Raw genomic sequence first — 18,570 nt, 5'->3', positions numbered from 1 at the left:
AAAAAGTTTTTGGTTTAACTTAATATCTTAAGCTTATTGAAATGTTTTCTCACACAACTGAATTAATATGAAGTTTATTTACTAGAAACGTTTATTTGTTTTGAATCAATACAATATTACCCTAAGTTGTCTTGACGCTAATTTTTAAAATTTAAAACAAAGAGTTTATTTTTACAGTGTAAGTGGCCACAGTAAGTCAGATCCGATGATAAAAAGTCACTTTTATAACCTCACGTATTCTCATCAGCTAATCAACCCTGCCTTCCTCGCCCTCTGACCTGAACAGAAGCATCCATCTGAGGCTACAAATTATGATGTCTCGTATAAACTGTGATGGTCAAGGGACTGAGTATGTCCTCATGTGCTGCTGCCAGCAGATAATAAATAGACGTTCTGTATTTCATCTCAGCAAAGCACTTACACCATGATGGCCTGTGACTCTGCGGTGTACATGCATCATGCCCCTTTCCTGGAGCCGGAGGTACAATAATGTATACAGTATCCAGTCAGGACACCAGTCTCAGGAATCTCCTCCATCTCACTGTAGTTTGTTTGCAGTCACAAGACGACAGCCTAATAAGGCAAACAGTTACTCTAAGGGGAACTCACGAGTATCCCATTACGGATGTACATATATTCAAGACTGCCACATGGCCTTTTCCTGCATAGCATTTCCATTAAACACACGGAGCAGCCATGCCTAGTAACCTGATACAGGACCAGAGAAACAAAGGCAGCTCATGTATTCATGTACAAAGGATGGACACATGCCAACATGAAAAGCTGTTGGAGGAGAACACTGCGGTTTTCTTCTGCTAAAGGACAACTTCCAGACAGCGGGGTGGCCGTCGCCATGTCTGAGCTCAAGAAACCGATAAGGGCTGGCGGAACAGAAAACAAACGGAGATTAAATTAAAGGAAGACATGACTTTTTTAAAAAACATAAAGTGTTGAAACATTTGGCTTGTAGGGAAAATAGCGATCCAGCTGTGTTGTGTATTTCAAGTTAATTCGGTACACGCATTTCAAGCTAAGCTGACATTCCACCAATTGACTGTGGAATGTAGTGGTATGCCAAGTCGACGTTTCATTGCACTAAGGCCTACAGCAATGATTCACATATGAAAACCATTTTCGTACATCTAATTTATGTACTCCAAATCTACAAGTCTCCATTGTACTCCAAATCTTTAAGTGTACCTAGATTTTTTTTCCCTCCAACTTAATCTATAATTTTAAGGGTTGAGTAAATACTTGGTTTTCATTGTGTCAACATCAGTCACTGAGTTATGCCACTAAATACATGTTTTAGTTGTTTCAAGCCGTTCCCTCTGTTGTTACAATAATTATTTTTAAATCATGTGGATTGCACCCCATTAAAGACAATTAGAAATTATAAACAAAGATGTAAGAAAGTTTCCCAGTCATTTATGTACTGGAAACCAGCTCATCATAAACTATGTCAAGTCAGATCAATTTTTTTTTCAAAGTGGGTGAGCTCCACTTTCACTGTGCGCTTTATTTATTATAGGTTTTCCTCAATGAATGCTCTATTCATGTTCGTAGAACTAATGAAGCGGTTATAATGACAAAGACAGGGATTGTAAGTTTATATAATTAAATTAGATGGCTGAATTGGAAAGATAAATGGTCTTGATGAATATGTCTCTAACAGGAGTTTCCCATAAACCACAGAGGAGTGGGAGAGCGGACACAGGAGTCACAGACATACGGGGAGCTAAACATAGCAAATGAAATATATTAAAGGTATAAGAGAGATGGCAGGTTGCTCTGTATACTCAACCATAGATAAAAAAAATGTGTTGGGTGCTCTTGGAAAACGGGTGATTGCCTTCTATCGCCTGGTACTTCTATCTAGATGTGGCTACACTTCTGTTTGTTCAAAGCCCTGATGAAAACCTGGAGTGGTCAAAACATGTTGACATTTTATATTATTTAGCCAATATAAGAAAGACTTTTTCATTCTTCCTTTCCTCCCATTGCCTGGATTGTCCTTCTGATTATCATATTAAAGGTACAGTTCAGATTATTTGAAATGGGCTTGTATGAGGTTCTACAGCAGATGGCACTCAGCTGGTGTAGGAAGTTAAGCAATGTACTGCTGTGAACAGGTTCAGCAACAAAATATAGTTTAGCCACTTAAAAAGCCCCACCTAAAAGAAACAATATCAGTTTAAGCGTTTGCTGTATGTACAATATTTTTACCACATTACCATGCCGTCAGAGAGCCTTTTCCAACAGGAAACTGAAGTCCCTGCCACCAAAGCCACCAGACTACTTTGGCAAAAACAGTCATTTTAGCTTACAGAAGATGGGAGCTGCACGTCTACAGCCACCTTGTTTGTTTGTGTTATAGTGTGATTCATGTCTTTTAAAGGGTTAGTTCGGTTCAGTAGTTTACTGAAGTCACGCAATTACCCAAATAAACCAACCAATCAAGGCAGTGATAGACCAGCAACTCTTATCTTCTGTGAGCTAAAATTACTGTTTTTGCTGATGGAGTGAGCGAAATGTAGCGTACGTTTGTTGCTGACCTCCTTACCAAACTATCCATTTAATCTTAAAAACATTTCTTTTGTTTAAACCAAAGCTTGAAATGCAACACTAATGATAAAAAATGTTACATACAAGATGCTTAATTTTCCCAGTGGAACTGTGTTTGTAACACCAGGTATTATATAAACAGACAACTTTTTTTTTAAAAAATCTCAAATACTATATCCAAGTCTGTAAATAACTCAAAGATGATCAGAGTGACAGTATAGAGTGACTATGCTGGAGCCTTGGTCCATTTAAAACTTTCAAGGTTGTATATCGCATTGCTTAATTGTTAGAGGATGGGAGGCCCCAGCTGTTGTCAAAGACTTAGGTTTCAGGCCTCACATCATTACTCAGCCTGGGATCTGATATGAAAGACACTGCTTTGGAGTCTATTCTAGCATGACGCTCTGGCTTTGGCCCAACAACATAGAATACAATGGCTCTGTTTTGCTCAACATCTCTGAGAGATGTTTTAGTATTATGTTTGAACACCTAGTGACTCCACTAATCAATTAAAGATGGAGTTTACAGGGATGTTTCCACTCATTTAAATCCAAGCCGATTTAATGGGGCATGCTTCTGCTAACACACACAGCAGCGAGGCTTTCATCCGTCCTGTTAATTTATGTCTCTGCTAGCTTTTATTGTACTGTGCTCTTTTGGTGGGCTTTTCCTCTCTTTGACCATGGCCTTGTTTAGGAAAGCTGGGTTAAGCCTCATTACTTAGAACCGCGATGAAAATGATGGGCATCTTCATTAAGCAAGACTGGTGAAGTGAGACCACTGTGGATGGATAGCAGCAGAGGGAGCTCAATCATGGGTGTGCATGTCCCATACACCCGTCCACCTGAACAGACTTTCAGGAGTGTAGGGGTCTTCGGGGCTTGTCCATTGGCACTTTTGTCAGCACCAAATCAAACCATGTCACGCAGATGTGCATTTCAATTTTTTCATGCTTATAACACAGAGCTGTCCTGAGTCACACTCAAGATGGACCATCTCTGGTGTGTGGCCAAAGTACGCTCGACTCACCTCCAAGCGGGTTAAAGTGACGTCTTGTCCACCACAGCCAGCCTGTGACAACCCCCCTTTTCTCTCAATCAAACAAACGTGTGTTGCAAGACTCAACTCATGTGAGTGCAGGAAAGCAGAGAGAAAGACATTTCTATATCTGTTCAGCTCTCAGTATTTTGTAGCTTCTAACTAAATATCTGTGGTTTGAATTTTAGTGACTTTCCTGTGGCGCTATTGTACTTTTCAGCTATCTGCTTTATTTTACTTTACTTTTTCCTGATTTTTGCTGCTTCTTAATAAAGGCTTTTAAATAAAGTAATTGGGGACTTTTCTCATAAAGAATTTATAGGACATGATGAGTTTATTTACAGCATTTCATTTACAGCCATTCAACTTGAGGTAAACTCATATTCAGTTACAGTCACACCTTCAAGCGAGTAGTCCTGTTGAAAAAGAGATGCAAATCTCCGCCCTGCTGGGCTGACGTGCCGAGTCAAACTGAGTCATGCCAAGACAGCACATGTCCCACTCAATCCTCTCTCTCTCTTGCTCTCTGTGCTTCTTAAAAGGAAGCTTTTCCTCGCCTCTGTCACCTTAGTGCTTTCTCTTGGTTGTAATTGTTGGATCTCTATAAATAATAAGATAAAGAGTATGGTCGAGCCTTGCTCTGTGTGAAAAGTGCCTGAGATAACTTCTGTTTTGATTTGGTGTTATATGACTTAAATTGACATGACTTGAGTTTAAGTGTTTCATCGAGTCATGCTTGGAGAAACAGGGGTGGAAAAATCACAGCCATCAAAATAGTGGCTTTTATTTCCTGCAGCTGACTTATTTTATTGACAGCAAGAAATGACGCTGCCATGATTTGATACTTTCTGCTTTGGTTCCGTTTCAACCTTTGCACACAAGCACAGAAAAAAAGAAAAAACCTTCAACATTTGCTAGCACATGAATCATATGCTTCCGAGAAAGTATATGTTTGAGGCCTTTTATCGGCATCTTTCTAACATCCTAATGTGTCTAGTCTACAACCATGTGGCTCTGATATGATTAGACGGTTTGGTGCAGAGAGCAACGTTATGATTTGGGGAAAATGGGGGAGGTAGCGAGAACAGGTCAGGGCTCGTAAATCTCTTTTCCTTTTCATTGTAAAAATCAGTTTCCCCACAGCGCACTCTCTCCCAAGGGGCCCAAACCACCTGGTCCTCTACAAGGCAGCCTACCAAACAGGCTGCCACTGCTCCACTCACTCCGACTGCTGTCCATTTATGAGCGACGCATCGAGCCGTCTTAAAGGGAGAGGCCCATATTTGCATGTACTTTTAGCGTGCTGGCAGCTTGCCCTGTTTCCCCAGCTGCAAAGGATTGTGGGTTTTACATCTATAAAGATTTTCCAGTGCAGTAAAGCTACAAAAGTGAGATTTTAGTTCATCAAGCTTTAAACCATCTGCACTGGAAAAGACTGGGGACTATAATACACTCATATAGACACCATAAGCTAATTCAAAAATAGGCTCTTCAGGAGCTTGAGGAGTTTTCAGATACTTGTAGAGGTTAGGGTTTAAATCTAAGCCGAGCCGGCAAATCTGGAGACGGAGGAGATACAACCCAAATAAGTATGCATGGAGACGAAGCTGCAGAGGGAATGAGAGACAGTGCTTTTGCAGCAACTGAGCTAAAAGTCACACAAGCACAAAAAAGTATGGATCTTTAGAAATCCTATATATTGGTGGGTGGTGCTGAATACATTATCTCAGCCACTTTGAGCCTAAAAGAACTTTGAATAGTTCTTGTAGTTCTTTACTGCTACTGTTAACCGTTAATGATATATAGTAAGTACTTCCATAAAGAAACAAATGGTCCGTCAGTGGTTTAAGTGATGTTCAACATGTTGAACATCAATTTGGTGGATGGTCTTCAAACAGCCAAAACATCTAACAAAAACATTCAGTTATTCAGTGCTTGACTTCAGTAGGGCTGGGCAAGTTATCAACATTTTACTGATATCATGATATGAGATTAGATATCATCTTAGATTTCGGATATTCTTATATTGGCATAAGTGCTGTCTTTTTTAAAGGCTGCATTACAGTGAAGTGATGTAATTGTCTTTGCTTACCAGACTGTGCTGTTCTTCTATCATTTGCCTTTACCCACTTAGTCATTATATCCACATTCCTACAATATTGTTGCAATATTGGAAAATTTTGATAGAGGTATTTGGTCAATAGTATCTTTGTAACAGTATTTGATTTTATCCATATCACTCAGTCCTAGACATGACTAGGCTGAAAACACCAAGGGCAATAATTAAAATAATGCTAATATTAGTTGTCAGTTGTAAAGTGGACACTAGAAGCTTAGTAACTACTAGCTAGTTTTTAACTGAATCAGATACTAAAGTTAGGTGCCCCACAATTACTTGGGCATAACATAATCAGTCAGAACTAAGGCAAGAGGCCAATTAGTGATCGAAGGTAAGAGTTCTATCATGATGTGTATTAGCTTTCTGGCTGGCATGAGCTACTTGGCATCATAGCTTGCTGCAGGGAGCTAGATCGATATTGAATTATATCAATCAATTAAGTCTCTAATGGATTATTGTATTGCAAAATGGCATGCTATTAATGAAATAATGATCCTGTGTGAGAAAAAAAAGCCACTTTTTTTATAATCACTAATCACAACTGAGTCCTCCTGGAGCCACAGGCTGCAGGACTTTATCATTCCATTCTAGACAAAGTTGGATATGTTAAAGGTGACCAGTATCCCACTCTTTGTGTGACTGCACAGCATTTTTATCCCTTGTCCCATGTGCCACATATTGAGGGACCATGTCCCACATTTTGATCAGCTCTAATTTATAAAAGTCAAACCACTGATGGACAGATTGTTTTTCTAAAATCTGGCTTTTACCAGTGGCTACTAAGAAGTTGGTAAGGCTGTCATCACAGGGCTGTTTGATGTCAACCAAACTATGCACACATAAGTCAAGTGCAGGTAACCTGCCAACATTTTTGTTACCTACATCCACTAAGGAAAAATGCCCACAAAGTCACAAGCTATAAATATTGAAGCCGAACCTGATGGAAACTTCACAGAAAAAAGGAAATTCAGCTACAGCAAAGACTGGGAAAGAACTTATCTTTTGTTGAATTTGCGCTACTAAATCAACTTTTAGGCTACCTCTCAACATTAGTAATGTGTCCCACATTGTCTCACACAAACATCCTCTTTGTCCCACATTTGGTTTGTTGGGATCTGGTCAACCTAGGAATGTTGTTTTTTTTATAAATACTATTTGACTGTTGTCGATAAACCAAACCAAAAACAGTTGTGATTATCTAACTCGGTGCCACGCAACAACGGTTCTACAAACTTTATTCACAAAAAGCCATCTTAAATTATTAGGAAGACCTAAAACTGTCCAAAAGAGCCATTTCTAAGATGCAAAGATCTACTGTGGTCCATTAGTCTCTCAGGGTGGATTTGGGCTGAACAGACACAATGTTTGAGCTGTCCACCACAGGGATGAGGAATGGGGGTTTTGATTCACACAGCTTTGGGGGAAAATGGACTCTGTTTAATCAGCATGCTGCTTGTCTGCATTTAAACAACTTCCAAACTGGCATCTGCGGGGAGAAAAACTCCACAAACCACAGAGTGCATGTCAATATTCTACGCTGTTGGAAAGGCGAGCGTGGGCTACAGCCTTCTTTTTCTCTTATTTGGTTGGTGGCACGCAAAAATATTTTGTTTTATCGAGTTAATAGCTCTGTTGGGGGAGCAAAATAAAACAGAATGCTGACATAAGCAGAACACAGCTGAATAGTTGTTATGTGGATTGACATGATTAAGTCCATGTTAATATGACAATAGCCACTGCAACAAAATAAAACAAGAAATTGTGCTACTACATCAAAGGTGTGTTCTGGATTCAAATACTGAGAAGCAAATTTATAAAAGTAAATCTGAAATCTTCCAATATAAACAGTTAGAGAGGGTTATTCCAAAACAGAGACCTCCTGAGAAATGTGAAACTACATGCTCATTATTTGTCGATTACAGTAAGCAATGTCCTGATTCATCCTCATTTACAGTTACCAAAAAAATCATAACCAGGAGGCAGTCAGTCACACTACTTGCATCTCCAAAGCAACATTTTTCCAATATAAACAAGACATGGAAATTGCACATCTGCTCCAGCTCAATTTCAATGCACAGCAATGACTTTTGGCTTAACGTTGAAGTCATGCTCATCTACACAGTATGAGGCTGCTCCATGGCACACAATAGCAAGGATTATAAAAGATCATCTCCGCTTATAAAGTTCCTGACCCCAATTTACACATAAAACCTTCGAGAGGATGATGGTGGATGCAGATTGCATGATCAGTGTGATCTGTGTGAGTGAAATCGAGGCTACATTAAGAAATAAGAGGCATTAGTGACATTTGAGTACAGGAACACGGGCAAGCAGCTCATCATGGTTAAACCAGAAAACTCCAGACTGTTGCAAGACAGACAATGACAACACTGCTTTGCATCCGCCTTAAAGGGCCAGTGTGTAAGATTTATGGGGATGTATTATCAGAATATATCATAAATGGAATATAATATTCATAAGTATGTTTCATTAATGTTTAATCTCCTGAAACTAAGAACCATTGTGTATTTGTTACCTCAGAATGAACCGTTTATGTTGCACCGCCATGTTCCCACAGAATATACAAGTGAAACACTGGCTCTAGATATGGCCTTTTCCGTTTGTCATGAGATTCACAGCCACCTTAAGTTTACCTACACACTTGGAAGGGTACAGTGAGGCAAGGTGTTTACGATCTTGAGGTTTCACTGCCAGATGCCACTAAATCAGCATTACCCACTTTTTTGGATCAACAATTGGTGCAAGTAAAATGTCTGATGCATTTCCTTAAATAGTAACATACAGCGCTAGGGCTGTGACAGTATGGATTTTTTTCTTACTGTGGTGAAAAGCTAAATATTTCTCCAAGATGGCGGTTGGGTCTTTTGATCAATCAGGGGCTGTGTTCCTGACTTGTCATCCAATCTGAGACTGTATTCCTGACTTGTCACGTATGTCAGTGCTGATCTATAGGTGTATTAATAAATCATGCATTGATCTAAACTGTATTGTGAGACGGACCATTCAAAATAAAATTTGCGACAATGAGGGCAATGAGCTCAGTCAGGCACCACCTGACTGCTATACTGCATTAATGCAGTTATCATCACATCCCTAAGCAGCTCAGAGACAGAAAGCAGCTCTCAGCAATATCAACCAATCAATTACTTTCAATACAAGGGACAAGAATTTTCAAATATAACACCAAAATACTGGCATCAAGAAATCTAACAGCCACCTCACTAATGGTTAAAACTCTAAACCAAAAAATGAGAATTAGGTTACCAAGATAAACCACAACATTCTAAACAGCACATGGTGCAAACATTAACAAAAAGTAACCTTTGCACTTTGAAAACTGCAAAACAAACTACTCAGTCCAGTATTAGGCATGATGGGAAATGTAGGCTCTCACTACAATATTTTCATATGACACCTCATTTTGATACACTCCCGTTTGCTCAAATAATATTTTTGCTGTCAACACCACTCAGCAGTTCCTGCATCCTTTCCAAATTAGCCTTCTAAAGTTTCAGTGGACGGTGCAAATTTGATTATTGCTATGATGCACTTTTATAATGAAATAAATACATTACAAGATTACAGATCAAATTTCTCTTTTGGGCTTTTGAGCTGAAAAAGTTGGGAGCCCCTGCATTAAATCCCACACACTGGTCCTTTGAAAGAAACACTGTGTCATCACATGAACTTGAACTTGACAGTGGGTTTGGCAGAGAACGAGAGAAAGAAAAAGAGAGAGGGGGGAGTGCCATTGTGTTTATCACAGATCCATTTTCTTAATTGGTCAAGTTAACTCCATAAAGTTCATATAAAAAATAATAAATTCAAAAACACAGTGCTGGTTGGGTCACGGCCCCTTTTTGCTTCATCCCCTTTATTTATTATCTTTTTTTAATTATCATCGTCATAATGCTCTTGTGTATAAAAAGTAAATAAATGACTGCATTAAAGTATGGTCAATTATTCAAGCATTTCAGTATACAGCTAATGCACTCAACAATAATTAATTGTATATTCACATTATGTTCCCTTTTACAGCCCACTGGACCAAAAGATCGTGGCCTTTTAACCTAGATTTATATGCATGCGATGTGCATACTCTATTCTCTCCTCCCTGCACAAGCTTTAAACTGCAGATCACATCCTGAAAGAAGAGGTCCATGTAATGTAACCAGATTAAAAAAAAACACATGGCTACTAAATGATTTATGAACATGATCAATTAGTTAACTAATTTCGACAATCCGTGTGCTAATTCTCTTCTGGGGACTCATAATCAGATTCATATTGCATGCACAGGTTATTTAAAGTCATCTGATGAACCTCACTGTCCCACCACCCTGCAGGCTGGCTGATTACCACACACATTTATCGCTAAGTTAATCTCACTCTCTCTGCCGTGCTAGTGCTTGTCTGAATCTGTCTTTGTAAACAGGTTGCTCCGTATCAACAGTAGCATGAATGCGGTGCATGTGTGGCTTGCTGGCTGACTACCAGAGTAGCCTTGTCTCAAGGCTCTGTCAGTACTGAGCTCCAGGTGCACGCTGAGGCCTCCTGTCTGTCTGCCTGGCTGACCTACACTGGCACCCACCATATGTGCCCTTCTTAACACCTTCTGTCACTGTCACACTGCACGCCATGTACACTGGTGGTCCCTGTCTGACTCTCTGTCTCTCAGCCTCTTTCTCTTTCAGCCTACATCTCTCTATCGCTCTCATTAGACCTGAATTTTGCAGATAATACTGCAGCTTGAGTTGGTTGTTACTGTTGGTTTATTTAATGTACCTGTATATTTTCTTACATAGGCAAAATGTATATTTTTTAAGGCTGATCCGAACAATTACTTACATTACTGATTAATCTGTTGATCATTGTCTTGATTAATTCATCCATAAAATGTCAGAAATTAGCAATAGACGTTGATCACTCTTTCCAAAGGCTGTCATCTGTCCTCAAATGTCTTGTTACCTCCACTACAGCAGTATTCAGTTTACTGTCATAGAGGATGAAAGAAACCAGAAAATGTTTAGGCTTATATTTTAAAAGCTGAAAGTGGAGAGTATGGGGATGTTTTCTTAAAATACTCACTCAACAATTAACTGATTATCAAAGTGGTTGGTGATTTATTTAATGCTTGACAACTAATGGACTAATCATTGCAGCTTTAGTAGTTTTAAGTGGATTTCTTAGTCTACGATTTACCAGAACTGCACAGATATAGGGATGTTTAATAACAACATTTTTATGAAACTGTAAAATAAATTCTTAAGATTGAAATAAAAGATAAATTGAGTGGAAATTGAAATATTTATATGTTCTGCTTTCCTTATAATGACAGTGATGTTGTAGTCAGCAAGTCAGCACTTGCTCTTTTTAATTGATTTTCACAAAAAAAAACGTCTTTGCTATCATAACCTGTATGTTATATTGACCACTTCAGATGATTTTGACCAAGCCGTTTGTGCCTATCACAAGCAAATAAAAAGTCCCTATTAAAAGAAAAGAAAGAAATGTGCCAAATTTTCCATAAGAAATGAACAATATTTGTTTTTGTTTCTAAAATATACAAATTATTGTGATCAATGAATTTTCATAAATGTCTGGTGTATCAAACACGATACACACAGAAAAATGATCACTAAAAAAAGTGTTTGGATTTTGTCAAAAGGTCCAATAAAGACATCAGATTCACAAAATTCGAATCTTCTGAAATGATGTGATGTGTATGGCTTTACAGGGTTAACAAAGCACAGAAGAACTGCTTTTGTGCATTAAGTAACTCTATTCTAGTTCAGTTATATAGATTAAAATTAGTCTGCATGAGATAAAGGCAGATAATTAACTAGAAAGCCATGTCATTGGCATGAATGTGCCATTGGACCACAGTGAATCTGCACTTTTTGAACTGGTGACACTGTCCTAAAGTCAACAGTGTAGTAGCCACACTTGGCTGGCTGCTGTATTGACACATTCTGGCAGTCCCACCTGGCTCTGCACCAGTGCTTTTCACACCACGGCCCAGTGGAGCAGCAAAGTCCCTGGTAGCCTGGTTACAGTGGACCTGGGCAATTTGGACAATAATTAAGTCATAAATCTTCCTGAGACTGTATGAAAAGGCTGCACCCGATTACACCCCCCCACCCTCTCTGAATAATGTGGTTCACTTCCACAATCAGCCAGTTCACCTGATAAGAAACCAATTCAGTGCCTCTGCTTCTCGATAGCATTAGCAGCAGACGCCACAGCTCACCTTGAGTTAATGAAATGCCTAAACAAATATGTCCTCTGGAATCTAATATACCAAACCACTATAGGATGCAATATGGCATACACGCTGGGTATTTGGAGATCTAATTTATCTGTTGTGCAATGCTGAATTCTCTCACAGAATACTGATAGTTTGGATTCAGGTGGGAGATAATCTCCTCCATGCAAAGAAACTGATGATACAGCAGCTCTACTGTGAGCAAGCAAATAACTGGCACTCACATCATTAGTTAGCAATTATCTGTTTGTGTAACAGTCACATCTGTATGCAGTATTAGTTATTTTGTAATCCACAGAATAATCAAAGTAGACTTAAATACACTCTGCTGGTTTTACACAGATAAATGACACATAGTGATGACTACAACTTTCACTGAAGCCTCCTTAATCTAAATATTACTGAGAGATTAACACAGGCTTGGACTTTTAATTTAATGAATGGAATTTTTATGCATGACTAAATTAAAACAGATTGCAGCAGATAAACTAGTTCTTATGTTGAGATTAGTTGCTACTAAATATTTACACTCTGTAACTGCCAGGTATAACTGTTAAACAGCTAACTGAACCAACTGACAAAATAACATTGCCTTGCTAATATAAAGTATGATCCCTTTACAGTGTATATTAAAATAGATAATGTCTGACCAAAAACTTGTTAAATGCTTAATGCTTACTAATTAATAATCTGGAGAGTCTGTATTGTATTTTACAAATTCTAATTTAAATAATCAGTGTGCCAATAACATTTGACAAAATCAATAAATACTGTCAGCTGAGTTGGCATAACCAATTATTTTCCTCTCATTCTAAACTCTATGAATACTACTAACTCTGAAACACACATACCTTCATTTATGCCATTTAGTAATACTTACATTTACAAAAGATATACTATAGAATATATACTATACTAGACCCAACTTTTTGGATGTTATGCTTGCTTGTAATGTTACTGTAATGTTACAACAACCTCCTGTTTACATACTTCATTGCACTTGAAAGGACAGGGCTTTTTTTTCCTGGCAACCAATTCACACATTACTGGAATCTTTCTAGCTATGTTTCTTATGTTTAATGGTGAAATATTATTTAAAATCACTAGCTATAGTTACACAGAACTTAGGAAAGACTGTGTTTAAACTTGAGTAATGGTTTTATGAATACCTGGTTCAACCCAATCCTAATATCAAACATTGGCTGATGTGTGTGTGACATGTGGATGCATAAAAATACATCATTTGTGTGTGTTCTTGTGTATGTTGGTAGCCAGTCTATCCAGCCATGTGTCTCAGACAGAGTGAAGGCAAAATGGCAGGATACAGGACTGAGAGGTCTATTAGTACAAAATCACATACTGGCTCTCTCAACTGTCAAAAACTTTTGATCATACTTCACCGTGGTTTCAACAACAATTTTCACTTTATACAATAATGAATGTATGCCAACTGGGGTTGACAGATTATGGGAAAGGAGCAGAGAAAATATAGGAGGCTAAAGTAAGAACTGGACTGAAATGATAAAGTAGTTTCAAAGGACAAACGTGGGCTCTGAGACTGTCAGTGTCTTCTTCAAACAAAGTGAGTTGAACTCTGCCTATTTTAATGAAAGGCTACTTGACAGTGTCCTCACTGAGGACTTAAAGCGTCACACCTGGATTGCTCTTTCTGAATGAGCAGATGATCTGCACCAACAAAAAACAAAAAAAGTAAATCACCACATTATGGGGGCTCTGTTTAACATTTTCTAATAAAACTACACAACTTAAACAAGAGTTCTCTTATTTGAAAAATCTGTATTTTAAGTTTAAGATTACCTGAAACACTGTACTGAAATAATGATTTAACACACAGAAAACAGCTAATGTTTGGAAACAGGTCATGAGGAAACAATTTAAATGCAGCCAAGTACAAAATTAAATCCATTAACATTCCTGTCGTTTAATCTATTAATGTCTAAACTCTTGACCTCAAAACAAGGTAAACCTGAGGGATGAGATCATTTCATTTATTAATGAAAGTTTCTTTTCCATTTCACTTTTTTCATATTGGTAACTCACAATTCAATATAGTGTGATACTGTTGTTATTTCTTAAAACTTAAATGAAAGAAAACTGAGAGAAATCGTTATATTTGGAAGTTTTTTTGAACTGCTTTATACCAGGTGAAATATTTAACAGAATTCGCCTCACGTAGTACACTGTATCCATGATACATCTAATGTCTACTGCCATATATTAATGTATGTGTTCAGCTAGAATATAACTAAATCTATGGCATATCATCACTCATTGTCACTAAAGCATATGTGTGGCATTCAAAATACATCATCACAAAATACATCATCACTAAATAATGACACTACTATCATCTGGGAGTTTAAACACAACAAAAATGAAGCACTGCCATGAATCTTTGCAAATATCACAATGTCAGGACACAGTGTTTTTGAGAATCAATACTGTATCAGAAAACGTATGAACGTGACACTCAAATGTCTCAACATTTTCTTACACCACTACTCAACTCAAAAACATTTTCAAGCAAATGTTTCTCAAAATTTAACAAGTGCATTAAGATAGATGCTTGAGATAAATAGGAGCAATAACACATTTAAATCTGATCCCTCCCCCCTGTGGTGTTACCATAGGTGTGAGACTGGTCTTGTGTCACCACTCTCTCACATGTCAGACCCTGTCAAATCATTGTAGCACCCTGACACGCTGGTTTTCACCTTCAGTCCCTGACACAAAGCATCAGGTCTGCGACTCCGTCTCTCTCCCTCCGCTCTTTCAATGCCATGCAAAGAGTAACATTTTATAGACACAGCGAAGCCAAAATAGATGGCTTACTTGTGACTCATTATTATAAAAAGGCTTGGAGGCGCTTCAAGGCTTCTGCGTATTCTACACAATACAAGTTTGGGGGAATTAGTCATATGCTTATAAAACGGGCTCAAATGCCATTCAGCACGGCATCTGCCTTTGTGTGGCATTACAGTGTGTAATCAAGCGCCGCACTTTCCAGGGCAATCACGTCCTTTATCGCAGAGGAACTGTCGCCAACCACCTACAGAGTGGGAGGATAAGCCCTGTGGGTAATAGAGTGTGGTGGGTGCTTGATTGGGTATGGTGAGTGAGAAGTTTTTGCTCACATCTCACACCCCCCACCCCCCACCCCTCTCCCTGCCCCCACCATTCACACCAACAAGTCATAGCTGAGGACAGCACAAGAAATGAGACACACTTTCATGCCACTTACTCTCCATATAGTTATTTATTTCTTGCTTTCATGGAACTCTCACGCCTCTGGCCCAATGATAGTTTACTAAGAGATTGACTAACACACATATATTATAAACACATAATTTCTTTTCTCTTCATCTAACGCTCTCATTTTCAGTGTAAGAACAGAACTGCCTGAGGTAATTAGGGGTGACATGATGTTTATGTAACCTCCAAGCCTCACAAACCAGATGCAATTATGGGCTCCTGGTCCCGGTGACCCCAGCCCTGTAGCATAGCACCGCAAAACTGCAATCCCGTGTCCCAGGGGTGAGCCTGGTTTTGCAGGGTGATGGGGGAAGGTGGGAGAGTGGAGTGGGGGCAAGCAAGAGTTGAGTTCTTTTCACAGCTCCCTCTGACGGGAGCTCTTGCTGCCTAATCCAAAGTGACGGGCACTTCAGTGGAGAGGGCGCAGAGCCCCCCAATTTCCGCCAGGACCCCACGGCAGGGGAAGCAGAGAAGCCAAGGGCTGGGGTGGCAGACTTATTGTGGCCCAGTGAGAAAGAGTGGGGCAGGGGCCTCATTACAACGCTTAACTGCACTCACAGGCCCTCATTAACCCACCACACCAGTGACTCAAATCAAAACAGACAATAAAAAGGGGTCGCCGTTTGAATAAAGACCCCCATTTTAGTGTGACTCGGAGATTCGGCATTGTAACAGAGCACTTTATGGAGCTTCTACACAAACAGATTTCTGTAAACACTAAAGTTTGCCATGATGGGGTCAATTTACATGTAGAAATCTCCTCTTAAATGTGTTCATCCAGCTTGTATACCCTTCCTATTTCACTGCTTCCATGCAGGCATCTGGACATCTGGGAATTCCACAGGAAAGTAATGAGAGAGCGAGAGTGTAGTTAAACAAAACCCAATATGTCCGCTGTAATAAAAAGCACAGTAACACAGTGCTTTAGGTAGCTCAGTCATAGAAGGCAGCCCTGAGTGCAGATGGATGGATGATGAGAGATGACAGGCACTTACGTATGCTGGTAATGGGATGCAAAGCCAGCCCAAAGATAAAGCCTGGCCTGTATCCCCCCGCTCATCAGTACTTGGGGGAGAGAAGCTTGGCACGCCAAATGATGCGTTTCATAAAGACAATTAAAGAGCAAATCAATGCTGCTGCCTCTGTGAAATAATTACAGATGCGGCCAAGTTCAACCGCAAACCACACAGTGGAAAGCATGCAAAGCTCCAATAATCGCAGAAGAGAGATTGAAGGAGATTTGGAGGTATACTTCTAGAAGATCCTACAGATTAAAATGTTACCCAAGTCACCAACCTGCTTTTCATTATACCTCAGAACATAGTGGAATGTGTTTTAGTTTACAAGGTAGCTCATACATAACATGTACATAGCTCTATGCCTCTATGCCATGCTATGGTTACTACACTGTAAAAATTCATACAGGAATCTAGTGGAATCAACTAATATTTTCTCATTAACTTATTGAAAATATACAAGTTATATTAATTCAAATTAAACTAGCATTTATTTTCAGAACACTTCAGAACATATAAACATGAGTTCTTCTAAAATGAAGTCTTTTAAAATGATATGTTCAGTCAGCATATTAACAGAGTTCCCAGCATGCACTCTGTGAGAGTTAAAACTCTCCCAAGACAATGTAAGAGAAAAACTTATTTTACTTATTTAACTTATTTAACAATAATGAAAACACTGCAAACTATGATGAAGGCCAATCTGAGCTGCTGAAGCTGGAAGTTCTCTGTGAAAAACTGAGAGAATGAGAAAGGAAAAACATTTTGTTTGCAATGTTTGTCAGTGCTTGAAGAGTTGTTGGTTCAACTTAGTATCTTAAACTTATTTAAAATGTTCTCTCAAGGACAACTGATTTAATATCAAGTTTGTTTGGCACGAAAAGTTTATATTTTTAGAATCTGTATAAAATTACCTCAGCTTGTCTTTTGTCAGTACATTATCCTGCTTTATCTATTTTTTGACCTCACTTAATATTTACTTTTCTTAAACTTTCAATATAATTACTTCTGAAGGGATAAAACACTGGTATACAACTGCAAGCCAGCTATTATTGTCCTCATAACTTCATTAATAGGACATATTTCACATAGTACAATGGTATTTTAGGAACTTTTTAAATAGAAAAAAGTACAACACCTTTCCTCAAGTATATCAAGTATTACCACCTGACTTTTTAAACCCGAATGTCCATGTCCAACTCTTCCTTCTTTTTGTGTGCGCTGTAGAAAATTATTACAAACACGAAAAAACGAAAGCTGTCTGTACTGTTGTCTGTTAAGCTTAGTTTGCCATACATCTTAAAATCTGGCAAAGCTTTGACATTGTTGGTTCTTTCATCTGTACTTTTAACATTTTGTGTAATTTATTATCATGCGGCAGTCTCTCCCCTCAGGGCTGAATTCCTCCAACACACACAACATTGATGTTTTTTTTCCACTTGCCCCGTCATGCAAGTGGGTCAAAAATCAACTTGCCCAAAGTCAACATTTACTTATTCCTGTACAAACTGTTTTATTTATTTGCACTTATCAAATAATAACACAGCATCTAGAGGAACTAGTAACACTTTTTTTTTTTAAACATGACACACTGTGGTAAACAGTTTTATGATAACCTGACTTGCTTGAGCATTTATGTTTCACACAAGCACTGGCAAGGCCCCAGAGGAGAGGTCGTCATCAGTGCTCTTAGCTGCCATCCAAAAGTGCAACGCTGTCAGCTCTTGTTACTAAAGCAACACTTTAAAAAAATAAAAAAAAACTTGACGAGCTTTTGAAAAATGAGGCCATTTTTCAGCCTCGCTCTCAAACTTGCAACTTCCTGCGCAACACATAGCTGGAGCTTTGCCCACATCCTCAGATCAGACTAAACTCATGTTTCTAGGATAAGTGAAATGCTCGCTTGTGCTTCAGCCCATTAATGTTGTCTCTACCTGCTGCTGTTTTCTTGCAAGTACCTGATTGGTACTGTGCATGTGCAACTCTCAAAATGAGAGAGATGAGAATGAAGTGAGATGGATCACTCCCTTCTAGTTACAGCTCTGGAAAAAACAATGTGTTTTTTCTTTTTTACCACTTGCCTGGTCAGGCAAGTGAGTTGCTAGATTTACTAGCCTGAGGTGGCATTTTACTTGTCACGGGCAAGCGGGCAATCCTTATTGTTGAGCCCTGAGACATGAACACACACACTGAATGAAGTCAGCAGAGAGGCTGTGGCAGAGACAATGCAGTGAACCAAGTACAGATAACTTGGAGAAACTAGAACACAATAT

General features: G+C 38.8%; 1 protein-coding gene across 1 annotated transcript in view; it reads right to left on the bottom strand.

Annotated features, from left to right (window-relative positions):
* The window catches only part of ephb2b (eph receptor B2b), a 168,971-nt gene that overhangs the window by 28,865 nt on the left and 121,536 nt on the right, over nucleotides 1-18,570 (bottom strand). The window lies entirely within an intron of this gene.

The sequence above is a fragment of the Lutjanus erythropterus genome, chromosome 2 (genome assembly GCF_056507025.1).
Source record: "Lutjanus erythropterus isolate fLutEry1 chromosome 2, fLutEry1.hap2, whole genome shotgun sequence".
NCBI lineage: Eukaryota > Metazoa > Chordata > Actinopteri > Lutjaniformes > Lutjanidae > Lutjanus > Lutjanus erythropterus.
Note: the sequence above shows the minus strand (reverse complement) of the source record. Positions and strands in the feature narration are given on the sequence as shown.